Here is a 16,213-nt window from a genome sequence, read left to right as displayed (position 1 = left end):
GGCAATGTTTGTTTCTTTAGTAACAAAAATGCGACCGTTTCCTTGCTGACGAGAGTTGATAAGCATCTGTAGGTGCATTAGCGGAGTTCCAGATGAAATTAATCTTTCTTCATGATGTCATGCAAAAGAGTATATGTTCCTCTTTGTTAATAGTTGTTTAATGGCTTTTTCAAGTGGATTTATTTTTGTAGAGACAATATGTTACATATCAGTGTCACCATTGCCTCATGTTTGGGTCCAGTCCAACTGAAGTTAACACGGGAGCTGACACAGCAACACTGGAGCATGCCAGTGCAAGCTCTGGCTTCTCTGTCAGCAAACATCAATGCACCCATTATGTAAATACTGAAATTATGCTTATCCTCATTTCCTCTCTGTCCCACTCTTTCCTTTCAATCCAGGGAGAGGGAGGAGGAAGAGCAGTGGAGACATGTACACATGGACAGAGAGGGGCACCTCCCCGACAATCTGCTATTTGAGGCTACTGCTCAGTCTCATAGATGGCCTGGTCCTGATAGATGGCCTTCCTGATGGCCTAATCCTAAACTGCCCTGGCACAGCCAGGCTGCAGGGCCTGTGCTGCATCCAGGGCAGCTCAGGAGGGACCTGGAGGTCTTCTTGGGGTAAGGCAATATATATCCCCTTACCCCGGGTAAAACCGCAGCCACCCCTATGGGGTTTCTCAGATCCACACCAGCTATATTGCTGGCGTTAATCCAGGACGATGACTACATGCTGCTCTAAGCAACGCAGAGGAAGACTGGGAGAAACATGTAATTAACAATAGCAGGTTGTTTGTGTGTGCTACTAGAGGTGTGTACCTCTGCTATTGTTACCTGTATTACCTATTATATTACTACTGTATGCTGTATAGTAGTAGACAATACCTCTGCTAATAGTAGGTACCTCTAGTAGCAAGTTATCATTTCATAGCCATTTCAGAAACAGCTTTTGAAATGCCTTTCAGGTTCAAAGCAGTTGTACTATGTTGCATGAAGATTTGCTATTCAAGGCACAGAGGTCCATAGACCCCGTAGGCTGTGGGGAACTAGTTGCATAGCTCTTTGAATCCCAGCCCGTGAGTAACATACAGTATGTGAAGATATGCAAGGACGGCTTAAAACCAAAAAATGAAATTTGGCCCCTTCCCAGTTCAGGAATTTGAATGGTATTGTTTCTTTAGATCAGGGGTGTCCAAAGTTTTTCGCAGGAGGGCCACATTATCTCTCTGACACTGTGTCGGGGGCCGGGGGGGGAAGAATGAATTTACATTTAAAATTTGAATAAATTTACATAAGTTTACATAAATGAATATATTAAAGATGAACTTCTATGAATGAATGAAGGTCTTGCAATAGCTCAAGGCCTAGAAAAGGCCTGGCACAAAGCAAGGCTGGCCTTTCCTTTGCTGCTACTACTGCATCACAGACGTGAAACAGCAAGCAGTGGAGCAAGCCCTCACCCCACAGTTTACGTGAGAGGTCAAACAATGCAATAGCTCAAGGCCTATAAAGGCCTGGCACAAAGCAAAGCTGACCTTTCCTTTGCTGCCGCTACTGCATCACAGACGTGAAACAGCAAGCAGTGGAGCAAGCCCTCACCCCACAGTTTACGTGAGAGGTCAAACAATCGCCCGCACACTGAGAGCAGTTGCGTTGGTCCAGTGTGGGCTCCAGTAAGTCTCCGGAGGGCCAGAGGCTCATTGGAGATCGGGGGCTCCCTGAGGGCCGCATTGGGAGTCCTTGAGGGCCGCAAGTGGCCCCAGGGCCGGGGTTTGGGCACCCCTGCTTTAGATTACTGTGCACCTTGAATGGCAGGTTGCTATCACAAAGAGGCAGTGCATTGAACTGCAGCGCACTGCTGTGCATTGAAAAGTTAATATTACTTGTTCGCTTGATTGGCAGAAATAGAAAAAAAAAGTATACAATACAGCTGAAAATCAATTTGACCTCAGAATTTGACATTTTAATTTCAGACCTGCAATTTGACCTCAGAGTTCAAAATGTAGCTGATAACGAAACGAACTTCATATAAAACTCAGTACATTTTTTTTGCAAGTCATCTCTCAGATATTGGGAAATATTGAGTCACTGCTTGCATGCTATCATAGACTACACAATGCTGACTGCTACATGTCAGGCACTGTCAAATACTGATTGTACTGCATGTTAGCTGTCAACTGCAGCCTGTCACATGCCAGATACCATCAAATGCTGATTGCTACTGCGCACCAACAGTCAGATCCTGTCAAATGTTGACTGCAATTACAAAGTCTTTGGATGTTAAATGCTGGTGCAGATTATAAAATATTCAGCAAACCTTCCCATATCCAGAGAATATTTGGAAAAGTTCTGCCATTACAATGGGCAAAAGAGACATTTTTGAAGAATTGTTTTTTGTTCTGATATAAAGACACTGTTATGGTCTTGGGGCTCTGATATAAACTATCTTGAGGACAGGGCTGAATATACAGTCTGTGCCCTGAAAACATCTACATGTGTAGGCTCATGTGCCCAGATTCTGATCAGCAGATTCAACTTTCTGCTATGTCTTCTAGCAGCGCAAACCTATGCATGTCTACTCAGAAGGAGGCGGAATGTGGAGCAGGGTCTCTGATGTTGAATGAAGTGCTCAAACAGATTCATATGAAGAGCAATGGTTCTTGAAAGATCCTCTTTTCAGGTCATTAAGGGCTTTCAAGATTATAACTAACCTCTTGAACTGAGTCCAGAAACACAACCCATGGAGATGATATAACATGGGAGTTATATACACCAATACCTTGCACGTTCATCTGGTTAGGGACCAGAGCATGGATGAAAGTCCATCGTGGATGAATGTCAATGCATAGCCTGATTCAGCTTGCAAATTTATTTTGGTCAGCCAAAAACTTAATGATATAACACATGCAAATGCGTGTGAAACCTAAACAGAAATAAAATAAAAATAAACATAAAAACGTTGACGAACACAGTGGAAGGTTGGATGAATTTGTACGAAAGAGGGAAGTACACGGACTAATTTTGATATGTGGTTATAATTAAAAATGAAAGAGCAAAGCAATGAAAGTCAAGTGTATAAAAGTCAAGGCATTGCTGTACTTGCAAATATGAGATGCTACTGGAACTTGTTAGCCCTCATTCTGTCCCAGGGTTATGACCCCTGAAGCAGAGTACCTACAATCAAAGAATAAAGCAAATGAGTCTGAGAAGGGGATCCCTAGCTGCAGTTGCATGACAACCTAGTTGCATGACAACCCTTCTCAAGAAACCCCTGCACAAGGATTGTATGCAGCAGCCCATCCATAGCCAAAGTTTTTGTCTGGGTCACCAAAGGAGAATTGTCTTCTGCTGCCACAAAGTGATCTAGAAATGTTGCATTGATGGCGTGCTGACCTTTTAAACACCATTGTCATCTGATTTTTGGAAAAGGGGCATGCCTCATGTGCTAATTTTTCTGTCCTGAACTACAGCAAATGCAAATCATCAGTAGTGATGTAATCGGATGATTACAGCAACCCTTCATGAAAAACAAATTCCCCCAGACTCACGAGAAAGTCCATAATACTTTGGATCAGATGAGGAGATTGTAAGAGGTGAACAAAGCTCAAGAGCATAAATTAATTAAAAACTGTTAACAATTTTAATTTTGTTTCAGTGTGTTATTTCAGAATGATGATCTTGACTTTACATTTCCAGGACTATTAAAAGGAATAAAAGCACTCTAAAATCTTTCCCAGAAGGAAAGACTAGCCATATAATATATGATCGTTTGTTTTCCAAGAGATTATATTCCTCCAAGGCATAATTCATTAGCAAATGCTTTTTAATGACTACTTCCTCATTTGAAGAAATTAAATAATACCGTTCAGACACAAATGATCTCTTGAAATCTCATTAAAACACATGGGTTAGTATTTAAATGGCTATCCTACCTTACTTTGTCGGGCCAGAGTGTTACTTCTGACCCTGTAGAAGGAAGGTCATACAGTAAGTAGAGAAAGTGGCTCTGACACACTGTGTTGAACGCTTTGCACACCAGGTTTCTTTCTGCAGTTACATGAGTGTTCTATGTGTGCAATGGAAATGTTCCACAGAACACAGAGGAGAATGGGTAGCTCTTGTCCCTGTGAGACTTGGACTTATCAAATCAATGGCCCAGTCCTATTCAATGGCTGTGTCAGAGCTGCCGGCGTTGGGTGTTGCAAACATGTCATAAAGCATGTTTGCAGCATCCTGTGAGTAAGCAGTACTGGTGGGAAGGCCTGTGCCATCCTGCAGGCGCTAAACCCATGAGCACCACCTGACGGAGCAGGTAAGCTTCCACCGAGCAGCACAGGGGCAGGAAGAGGGTGGAACAGGGTGGGGAGGGGTGAAATGAGTGGGGGGAGAGCAGACAGCAATCAGTTCTCGAGATTGCTGAGAGGAGCCCGAGAGACCCGAGAGGAGGTAGGATCAGTGGCACCCGCCTATGCCCATGTAGTTGTTTAAGGGTGCAATCCGAACCCCTTATGTTGATGCTTTCCAGCACTGGCATAGTGGTGCCAATGGGACATGTGCTGCATCCTGCAGTTGGGTGTCACTCATGGAGGCCTCCTCAAAGTAAGGAAAAGTTTGTTCCCTTCCCTCAGAGCTGCATTGTCCTTATGTCAGTGCTGGAAAGCACTGGACATAAGGGGTTAAGATTGTGCCCTAAAGGAGTTTAACCACACACAGGCTGCAATTGTATGCCCACATAAGCTTCATTTAAGACAGATGGGCTTACTTCTGAATAAACATGTATAGGTTTTTGCTGACAGGTTCTTTAAGTAGCATTATTTAAATAGCATTAATTAATTAATGTACAGAATACTTGAAAGAGTCACAAATAATACAGATATGACATGTCCTGCCCCCCAGGAACATATAGTATAAAATTAGATGGTATGGAGACAACAGATGGAAAGGCAGATACAGAAAGAGGAGAGAGGCCAAGATAACAGAAGACGAATCGGTGTACATGCGAATGCATATTCTTAAACTTTATTTCATTTGGGAGGTAAGGGGGTTAAGCCAAAGGCATCATGGACAAGGCAGGTTCGAGAAACAATTTGAAGAAAGCAACAGAGGTAGCATCCAAAGGAAAGTTCTTCAGCATGAGGAACGATTGTGCAACTGACCCTGTGTGGTGATGGATAAATGACCCCTCCACCCCACCGTCATCCTTGGAATTGCTCTTTAAAAAAAAATTCAATTCCAAGTCTGCTTCAGACTCTGCCACACCTACTGATTATACCATTGGGAGTTTCTGATCCTTCCTACCACTCCATAAATACTTAACACCCAGTACGTTCAGCTGCCTGCAGCATCCCACACAAGGCCCTTCCCCTCCGTTTACCTTTTTCTTAGCTGCAGCAATGGCAGGAGAGTGTACAGGTGTCAGTCTTCTCCCTCTCCTTTCTGATGCCTGGTAGACTGAGTGCTTGCCTCAAGCAGTGCTACCAATTGTAATTTTTCCAGGGCTACTGACCCATTGTTAGGACTACAATTCCCGGTGCTCCTTGCATCTGGCACATAAACAGGATGTTTTGCATGTGTCAGGAAACAGGATAGGAGAAGGAGACATCTCTGCATTCTTAATAGGAAATGTAAGGAGATAGAAAGGAGGAATGGATGGATGGGTCATCGGTGGGTGGGTGAGTGGAGCCACTGAACAGCAGAGTTCCACTGCAGCCCCCCACCCCAGAGGGAACATTAATTCCTCCAGGGCCTCTATTTTAACAGGAGGGTACGAAGTTTCTTTTGGGTCCTTTCTCAAAGGGGGAGGCGGCAAAACCAAGCAGGGGGAGGGTGATGATGGGGTGGACAGAATGAAACAGAGCAGGGTGTGGGTGGCAACAGAGCAGCTGAAATACTCTTTGCAGCCCAGGTCTACCAGGCTTCCTGATGTAGACCTCAGGTCTACCCGCCTGTGCAGTATCAGCAGCTAGATTCAGTAATATGGAAAACCATATTACCATAGAGAGACACTCCTAAGTCTCTCCAACATCTTTTGAAAATAGAAAATCATTTCAGAAAATGATTCATTTGCACCATCGTATTTAGGCTCATATTAGAATGGAAAGTGCCCAGTGTGAACCAAAACTTACTTCTGCAGCAGCTGTAGCCCCACAGCAGTGCCCCGGAACTCGTATACACCCCTTCATGGGAAGTGGATCCACAAGCCAAAGGGAACTGTAGTAGACCGGTTTCCTCCCAGATTTGACACTATGTTAAGGAAAGTCATGTGTGCATTCTTCAGCCTGGCTCATATGGCTTGTGTCAGTAGTTGCACATGTGCAGTAGTGAGTCTGGGTGAGATAGGAAAATATAGGATCCCAGGATATTTCTGGGCCCCCTCCTTTGACTTCTGGGTCCCTTTTTTGACACTGGGCCTGGGTGCAAATTACCTCCTGGATCCCCCTCTCATGGGCACCACCCCAAGCCGCCATGTTCTCATCCCCAACAGGGAACCACTGCATGTATATTCTGCTGGCACTACTCTCCCTCACAAATACCGAATATGCATCTCAGTCTAGACCAAAAATGTGACTGATGCGTTTGTCAATTTCTTGTTTCTCTTTCTGGGTTCTCCCTCACTCTCCACAGGCAGCTCTCTCACAGGTTAAGTCACTCTGCAGACCCCAAGGGAAGCCTACAGCCTGCCAGGCCTCCGTGACCAGTTAGCCCAGCTGCTGCTCAGGTCTCCTTCCAGTCAAGCCCCTGAGGCTTCCCAGATTCCATGACAAATAGAGAACCAACTGGTGTATCTAGACCTCACTAGCACCTGTTACTTGGCTGCATGGTGCATAACTTGCATTGGCACAACCGCCCTGCTGGTTGGAGCTGGTTTGCCACCCCATTTGTGTGTTTTCCTTTCTGATTCAAAAAAAACTTTGGCTGGATCACTCCTATTGTTCATTTGTTAGCAGGTAGGGATCCTTTCTTTCCATGATAGTTCTTAACTCAGCTGGCCTCAGGGTGGAACTCTGCAGGGTGGAAAGCCTCTCTGTTTTCAGGGTCTGCAGCATCCTCAGTCCATGACTCCTTGAGCTTTGGGGAGGCTGCTTCTCAGTGATCATGAGCCCCCTTTCTTTGCTGCTATCAGTCAATGGGCCAGAGTGGCAGGGGGTCAGAAAGGGCAGCATGCCAACAGTGCTGCTCACATGTGCCAATGATGAAGCAAAGGGCATGGGGGTGTGTGACCAGATGGCTAAGCCACTGCAGGAGGTCCACTGCATCACATGTGGGCTATGATTGGTCCATGCAGTGCTCCCTCCTTGCAGATGCTACTGTGTTTTTTGATTTTTCATAACTCCAGGGATTCAGTATTGTTCTGTGAGGGTGTTTTTTTTTTCTTTTTCTCCCAGACAGCTCTCCTGATCTCTGAAGCTTGGGATGGTGGCAGTGGATAGAAACTTCCACTTTCTTTGGCAGCAGCTGCTGGTCCAGTAAAGAGGACGCACAGAGCAAGAAGGGGTGAGCAAGAAGCACACTAATCACAAGGCACTATTCCTCTTAGCCAGTCTGCCTTCTCCTCAAAACCCTCTCCAGTAGCATGTAATGTGCCATAAAGGAGGTGGGCAATGGGTTTGCAGAACTTTGCCCCGTGGTCTGCAGCAATTTGGCAACAACACTTGGTATGACATTGCATGCCCATGACATTACTGAAGTATCCTAGAATTTTGTCTGTTTCACTAGTAGTTAATTGGAGGTTCGAATATGGGAAAATGCACATTTATTTTGTGAAATATTTGCTAATTATACACATGGTCCAACCAGAGGAAAATATCTTTGCATCCCATTGATTTCAGTGAGCGAGACCAGTAGCACGTGGCCTAACTTTCCCATTTAAATCAACAGAACTTAAAAGTACCAGCTGGATTCTTTTCTCATGTTGCTCATCTAATACAGTTCATGCAGAGCAATTTTAGATATACAGGCCATTTAAGGATGGAAAATATGATATCACTGAAGTACGCAAGTTACATCCTAGGATTTTTTTAAAATGCTAAATGAGTTTTCTTGGAGATGTTGCATTACATGATATATTTTAACCCCCCCTCCCACAAACTCTGCTGTTTCTATTGAAATCAGCCGTGTTATTTTCCTCCCGTGGGGAACCTATACAAGCCATCTAACAGATCCAGAGTTAGAAATAAGGATCCAATCCTCCCCTGATGTAAATTTCTTTAATAGCATCTATTTCAATAGGGCTTGTTTAACATCATATTTTGAAGAACTAAGGCCCCAGCAGAGCTGGTGATGATTGCAACAGACAATGACAGAAATATGTTTTGATTACAGCTATTGTGACTTAAATATGAGAAACAGCTGCAGCCATTTCTTAGGAATAAAGAATATCCAAGTTGCTCACTTTTACAAATTAATGTAAGAGAACAATTGTACCTTAAGTGTGTGTTTGGATAAAGGATTCTCATGCTAAATCCCCCCACAATGTTGCTCTCCTCATGTACAGCAGGAAAACTAAACTTTTCTGAATTTGAATTTAAATCAGTTTGGGAGACTTGAGATTAGTATGAGTCTAAAGTGAATTCAAATTTCTTCACAGCATTTCCCTAATACAGAATACTGTGTTTAATCACAGGAATTCTTTGAATAATTTTCAAATTAGTCATATAGTCAATACAGCATCAGATAATAAATAACCAGACAGACACTTTCATATTACCAAGTAGTGATAAGAATGGATTGAATCAGACTTTTTCTCTTTTCCCAATGGCTCTAAACTCATATGGTATGGAATGACAATTTTTTATTGTTGTTTACAATCCCAGATAATAAAATTATATTGGGGGGATCCCTATAAAAGACCCTATATAGAATGTATGGTATCTTATTAGGACCTTAAGATTTATCACCTCCCTCCATTACAATCTCTGCGCATGAACTGGAGGTTGTCCACGACTTTGTGTATCTTGGCTCAACGATCTTCAACACTCTTGATACCGAGCTAAACAAACGCATCAGCAAAGCAGCTACCACGTTTTCCAGACTCACAAAGAGAATATGGTCCAACAAGAAGCTGATGGAACATACCAAGATCCAGGTCTACAGAGCTTGCTTCTTGAGTACACTTCTGTACTGCAGCGAGCCGTGGACTCTTTGCTCACAACAGGAGAGGAAACCGAATGCTTTCCACATGCACTGCCTCTGACGCATCCTCGGTATCGCCTGACAGGACAAAGTTCCAAACAACACAGTCCTGGAACGAGCTGGAATCCCTAGCATGTATGCACTGCTGAAACAGAGACGCCTGCGTTGGCTTGGTCATGTTGTGAGAATGGATGAAGGCCGGATCCCAAAGGATCTCCTCTATGGAGAACTCGTGCAGGGAAAGTGCCCTACAGGTAGACCACAGCTGTGATACAAGGACATTTGCAAGAGGGATCTGAAGGCCTTAGGAGTGGACCTCAACAGGTGGGAAACCCTGACCTCTGAATGTCCCACTTGAAGGCAGGCTGTGCAGCATGGCCTCTTGCAGTTTACATAAGAACAGCCCCACTGGATCAGGCCATAGGCCCATCTAGTCCAGCTTCCTGTATCTCACAGCGGCCCACCAAATGCCCCAGGGAGCACACCAGATCACAAGAGACCTCATCCTGGTGCCCTCCCTTGTATCTGGCATTCTGACATAACCCATTTCTAAAATCAGGAGGTTGCGCATACACATCATGGCTTGTACCCCATAATGGATTTTTCCTCCAGAAACTTGTCCAATCCCCTTTTAAAGGTGTCTAGGCTAGACGCCAGCACCACATCCTGTGGCAAGGAGTTCCACAGACCAACCACACGCTGAGTAAAGAAATATTTTCTTTTGTCTGTCCTAACCCGCCCAACACTCAATTTTAGTGGATGTCCCCTGGTTCTGGTATTATGTGAGAGTGTAAAGAGCATCTCCCAATCCACTCTGTCCATCCCCTGCATAATTTTGTATGTCTCAATCATGTCCCCCCTCAAGCGTCTCTTTTCTAGGCTGAAGAGGCCCAAACGCCGTAGCCTTTCCTCATAAGGAAGGTGCCCCAGCCCCGAAATCATCTTAGTCGCTCTCTTTTGCACCTTTTCCATTTCCACTATGTCTTTTTTGAGATGCAGCGACCAGAACTGGACACAATACTCCAGGTGTGGCCTTACCATAGATTTGCACAACGGCATTATAATACTAGCCGTTTTGTTCTCAATACCCTTCCTAATGATCCCAAGCATAGAATTGGCCTTCTTCACTGCTGCCGCACATTGGGTTGACACGTTCATCGACCTGTCCACCACCACCCCAAGATCTCTCTCCTGATCTGTCACAGACAGCTCAGAACCCATCAGCCTATATCTAAAGTTTTGATTTTTTGCCCCAATGTGCATGACTTTACACTTACTGACATTGAAGCGCATCTGCCATTTTGCTGCCCATTCTGCCAGTCTGGAGAGATCCTTCTGGAGCTCCTCACAATCACTTCTGGTCTTCACCACTCGGAAAAGTTTGGTGTCGTCTGCAAACTTAGCCACTTCACTGCTCAACCCTGTCTCCAGGTCATTTATGAAGAGGTTGCAAAGCACCGGTCCCAGGACTGATCCTTGGGGCACACCGCTTTTCACCTCTCTCCATTGCGAAAATTGCCCATTGACACCCACTCTCTGCTTCCTGGCCTCCAACCAGTTCTCAATCCACGAGAGGACCTGTCCTCTAATTCCCTGACTGTGGAGTTTTTTCAGTAGTCTTTGGTGAGGGACCGTGTCAAACGCCTTCTGAAAGTCCAGATATATAATGTCCACGGGTTCTCCCGCATCCACATGCCTGTTGACCTTTTCAAAGAATTCTATAAGGTTCGTGAGGCAAGACTTACCCTTACAGAAGCCATGCTGACTCTCCCTCAGCAAGGCCTGTACGTCTATGTGGTTTGAGATCCTATCTTTGATGAAGCATTCCACCATCTTACCCGGTATGGATGTTAGGCTGACTGGCCTATAGTTTCCCGGGTCCCCCCTCTTTCCCTTTTTAAAAATAGGCGTGACATTTGCTATCCTCCAATCTTCTGGCACCATGGCCTTTTTGAGGGACAAGTTGCATACCTTAGTCAAGAGGTCTGCAACTTCATTCTTCAATTCCTTAATAACTCTTGGATGGATGCCATCAGGGCCCGGTGACTTATTGATCTTTAATTTATCAATGAGGTCTGAAACATTTTCTCTTTTAACCTCTATCTGACTTAACTCCTCGGTCAGGAGGGGCCGTTTGGGCAGCGGTATCTGCCCGAACTCTTCTGCCGTGAAGACAGATGCAAAGAACTCATTTAATTTCTCTGCCATCTCTAAGTCTCCTTTTATTTCCCCTTTCCCTCCCTCACCATCCAGAGGGCCAACCGCTTCTCTGGCGGGTTTCCTGCTTCTAACATATTTGAAGAAGCTTTTATTATTCCCCTTAATGTTGCTGGCCATGCGTTCCTCATAGTCTCGCTTGGCCTCCAGTATCACCTTCTTACATTTCTTTTGCCACAGTTTATGTTCCTTTATATTCTCCTCATTAGGGCAAGACTTCCATTTACGGAAGTAAGCTTCCTTGCCCTTCACAGCCTCTCTAACTTGGCTAGTTAGCCATGCGGGCACCCTCCTGGATTCAGTGGAACCCTTCTTTCTTTGCGGTATACACCTCTGCTGGGCCTCTATTACTGTTGTTTTAAGCAGCCTCCATGCACTCTGGAGAGATTGGACTCTTTTTACCCTCCCTTTCAACCTCCTTCTAACCAGCCTCCTCATTTGAGGGAAGTCCGCCCATCGGAAGTCAAGCGTTTTTGTTAGAGATTTGCCTGGTATTCTTCCCCCAATGTGCACGTCGAAACGGATCGCAGCATGATCACTGTTCCCCAATGGCTCAGTAACGTTTACATCTCTAACCAGGTCCTTAGTACCGCACAATATTAAATCCAGAGTCACCTGTCCTCTGGTGAGCTCCGTGACTAGCTGATCTAAGCCACAGTCATTTAGCACGTCAAGAAATCCGGTTTCCTTATCGTGACCAGAACACAAATTGACCCAGTCAATATGAGGATAATTGAAGTCCCCCATGATTACAACCCTGTCCCCCCTTGTCACCTCCCTGATCTGTTTCCTCATTTCAAGGTCCCCATCCGATTTCTGGTCTGGAGGACAATAGCACGCCCCCAGTTTGAAGAGACACTTACCCAACAGACTGAGGCAAAGTGGCAAAGAAGGAAGGCCCACAGCCAGGGAGACAGACCAGGGACAGACTGCACTTGCTCCCAGTGTGGAAGGGATTATCACACTAGACACTGTTCCAGAACCACTTTTCAGAGCGTGATACCATAGTCTTCCAAGACTGAAGGATACCAATGAAGATTTATCTGGTTCTTAATAAGATAAAGGGGTTTGAGGCCAATGAAATTGAAATGTATTTATTTTATTTAAAAGTGTTATATCCCACCTCCCAATTCTGATAACAGAGAATTCAAGGCCATTTGCAATATTGACTAAAATACAATACAATAAAAATAAATCTAAGAATATTAATATTTATATACTACTTATCAACAGTTCACAAAGCGGTTTACACAGTAAAATAAATCAATAAATGGTTCCCTGTCTCTAAAGGGCTTACATTAAAAAAAAAAATACAGAAGAGACACTAGCAACAATCATTAAGAAAGACACCGTCCTGGGCTGAAGAGGGACTGTTCCACTCCCTTGCTAAATATAAGAGGATGCCACTTTAAAAGGTGCCTCTTTACCCTATTAGTGAGGGTGCCTAAAATGCTACATACTTGCTATACTTGCATCTTGCAATAGCTTGCAAACAAGCAGTGGCACCACTAGGGGGTGTGGAGGGGTGCGGGGGGGTGCGGGCTGCATCGGGTGACGCGCACTGGGGGGTGACATGCACTGGGGGTGACATGCTAAAATTGCAGTGGTTAGGAGTAATTCCATCATGTTACATACCGTTGGATATGAAATTTCCAGCAGAATACAATGCAAAAACCAGAGTGAAATATCTCCTTTCTATCAAAAGTTATGGCCAAAAAACTGGAGAACAAAAAATGCAAGGAGCCCTATGGAAAGTGAAACTGAGCTGTAACGCGCATTCACTCATGAGGAGGTGACCTGGCTTAGTCCGTTGGAAAGGGCAGGATGAGAGGAATCCAACAACACCAGAATGGTCCTGATCCAATGAATGCAGCCCCCCAAAACACCTGAGAACGAAGTCCCTCCCTCCAAGCAGACAAATGTATTGAGCCATATGGCGAGAAAAACTAAGCTTCACAGTTGTGTTTACTCGCGAATAAGCAAACGTGCCTTGGCTGGTGGTCAGGTCAGGCAAACGGGAATGTGAAGCCATCAGAATGGTCCTGATCTGATGGAACTGGAGCTCAACAAATGCTCCAGAAGGCAGCCTCCCCCCACCCACTAAAAAGTATCCTTCAGTTGATAAAGTGAATTTCTTTGAGACTTGCAAAGCTAGTTGGATCCTGACAGTGATCTGGTTTAAACAGAAGTTCTTAAACTGAACTGGGCACTGGGTAGGGCTGAAAACCTTACTGATTTGCAGGGGGGGGGAGGGTGTTATTCCATGCAGGCTACAGAGGAAGTTCACTTGGTGGACCAGGGCTGGTTTCTGCTTATTTAATTATTTGTTTTACTTTAATTATTTATGCTTATTTATTTTAATTTGCCTGATGATGTCACTTGCACCATGACATCACTTCTGGTGGGTCTTGGACAGATTGTCATTCTAAAAAGTGGGTCCCAGTGCTAAAAGTTTGAGAACTGCTGCAATAAGTGTTAGTAAGTTGACACCACTAGTGACCAAAATCACTAAAATCATAATTTGGAAGAATAATGCCATCATGCTATTTATCAATCAATGCGTAATTTCATGCAGAATGTGTTCTATCTTTGTTCTATCAAAAGGTACAGCCAAAAAAACTAGCGGGAGCAGAGTGATGGTACATCACCACCACCTGGGGTGTTGCCCTACCCACTGCAAGGGGGTGACATGCTGGCATCGCGCCCCAGGTGACGCGAACCCTAGTGACATCACTGCAAACAAGTGAGGGTATGAGTTTTTACCTTGTTCAGTTGCAGTGGAAGACTGATACTTGAAGTCATAAAGGCAAAACTAGCTGTATAATATGTTGCAACACCAGGACTGGAAATGTTCATCAAAGCAGATTCTATACAATTAGTGGAAGAGTGTCTTAATAGGGACAAACTGGAAAGGAGAATCGAGAATTATTGGCAGCAAACCATATGATGGTTTGAATTTAATAACTGAAAAACCATTGTAAGTTCTGCACCAATAAAAGTGTTTATAAATGACTATCTAGTGCAGTGGTTCTCAAACTGGTGGGTCGCTACCCACCAGTTAGTGTAAAGGTTCCCCTGTCCCTTTAAGGGGCAGGGAAGGGGAGAGGTAGGGAAGCAATCCCCAGGATCCCATCTGTTTGGGGGGGGCAAGGGGGGGTGCTTGTGACTTACTTTTAGAAGGCAGGGCTGCAGCAGGCTGCAGGAGGTGTGGGGAGCCCTGCGCAGCCCTACACAGCACTCCCCAAGTCTTGGAACTTTCACTGAAAGTGGGTGCAAAGCACTTCTGTTTTGCAGGAGGCACTTTGCACCCGCTTTCAGTGAAAGTTCCAAGCCTTGGGGAGTGCTGTGAAGAGCTGCGCAGGGCTTCCCGCAGCCCTGCCTTCTAAAAGTAAGTCACAAGCACCTCCCCTTGCCCCCCCCCTTAGCAGCTCGATCCTGGGCATCGCGTTGCTGCCATAGCCCCTCCCCCACAAAGACTTACTGAGGGAGTAAAGCTCCCTCAAAGTTTGAGTACCACTGATCTAGTGCATTTCTCATCACAGTTAGAGTATCCTATATATCTGTCAAAAATGAATGACTGCATTCATTCCAGAAAAGCGGAGGGCGGGGGAAGGGGGGAGACACTAAGCAAACAGATACAAGAAAATTTTAAAAATTGGTTGTTTTTCTAATGCATTTCAATCACCCCTCTCCTCCACAGGTGAAACTGTGGAGTTTCACCTGTCTAATCAGCTATAGAAACAGCCATAAATAGCACACTGGAATAAGTCAATCTCTAGCAGTGTTACTGCTTGTTAGACAATCTTCTTTATCATTAAAGAGTAAACTAGCCACAACAGAGCTGCTCTCTCCAGTCAAGCCACACGTCTCCAGTCTTTTCCTCTCACAAGGACTCTGTCTTTTTAAGAAGTGCCATGGGGAACATTCTGTCTGGGGCAAGTAGCAGTGGTGGTGGTGGGGATCTAGGTGCACGCCCCATGCCTACTTGTGCAGTTCCATTTCACATCAGCCCCCACCACTGGAGATGCAATTCTGCAAAAACAAATAGACTGAACAAGCTCCAAGGACCAAGCGTGGGCTTAAAATAACACGCAGTTTGACCCGCAGACTTCCTGACACTTAGGAAAGTGAGGACCATGAAGTGCTTCCATAGATGCCATTTATCTCAATAATTTTTCAAGGTTGTGAACACTGCCAAACAGAAAAGGTAATCTTGTGAGCCGCTGCACTATCAGACCTTAATTTGTATCTGACAAGATAAGACCTAGAAAGTAGATGCCTTAATAGCTGCAGTTTGAAAGGGAATGTTGTAATTTAGCTGGATTCTCAAAGAGAGTGGAAGTGGAAATTAGTCAAGAGTACTTTCAAGGCCCTACGCATTAGAAAATGATCAATAGAAGGAAACATTTCAGGAGTATGGACAAAGCATTGAAACTGGTTTACTTCACACATTTAACATGGACTTATTTTATAGTACAGTGGGCCACCCTTATTTGCGGGCTCAGCATCCACGGATTTGAATATTCATAATTGCCGAGCCCAATAATACATAATAATAATACAGGTATTTCTATACTGCCTTTCTTGGTTCTCAGATTTCTCCTTAGACTTTATTCAAGGTGGTTTACATAGGCAGGCAATTTAAATCCCCGTAGGGATTTTTACAATTTGAAAGAAGGTTTCTATCTTTCAAGAAACCACAACATTCAGATGTTTCTTTCTTGATCTGGTCGCACGTTCTGGCCTCCATCCTCCCACACTCAGAGCAGATGGAATAGCTCGACTTAGCTTGTCAGCTGCTTCAAAGTCGCATGGTGCCGGTGGCCTCGAACTGGCGAGCTGCGGATGTTATCTTCAGGCAA

Source organism: Tiliqua scincoides, chromosome 1 (genome assembly GCF_035046505.1).
Source record: "Tiliqua scincoides isolate rTilSci1 chromosome 1, rTilSci1.hap2, whole genome shotgun sequence".
NCBI lineage: Eukaryota > Metazoa > Chordata > Lepidosauria > Squamata > Scincidae > Tiliqua > Tiliqua scincoides.
Note: the sequence above shows the minus strand (reverse complement) of the source record.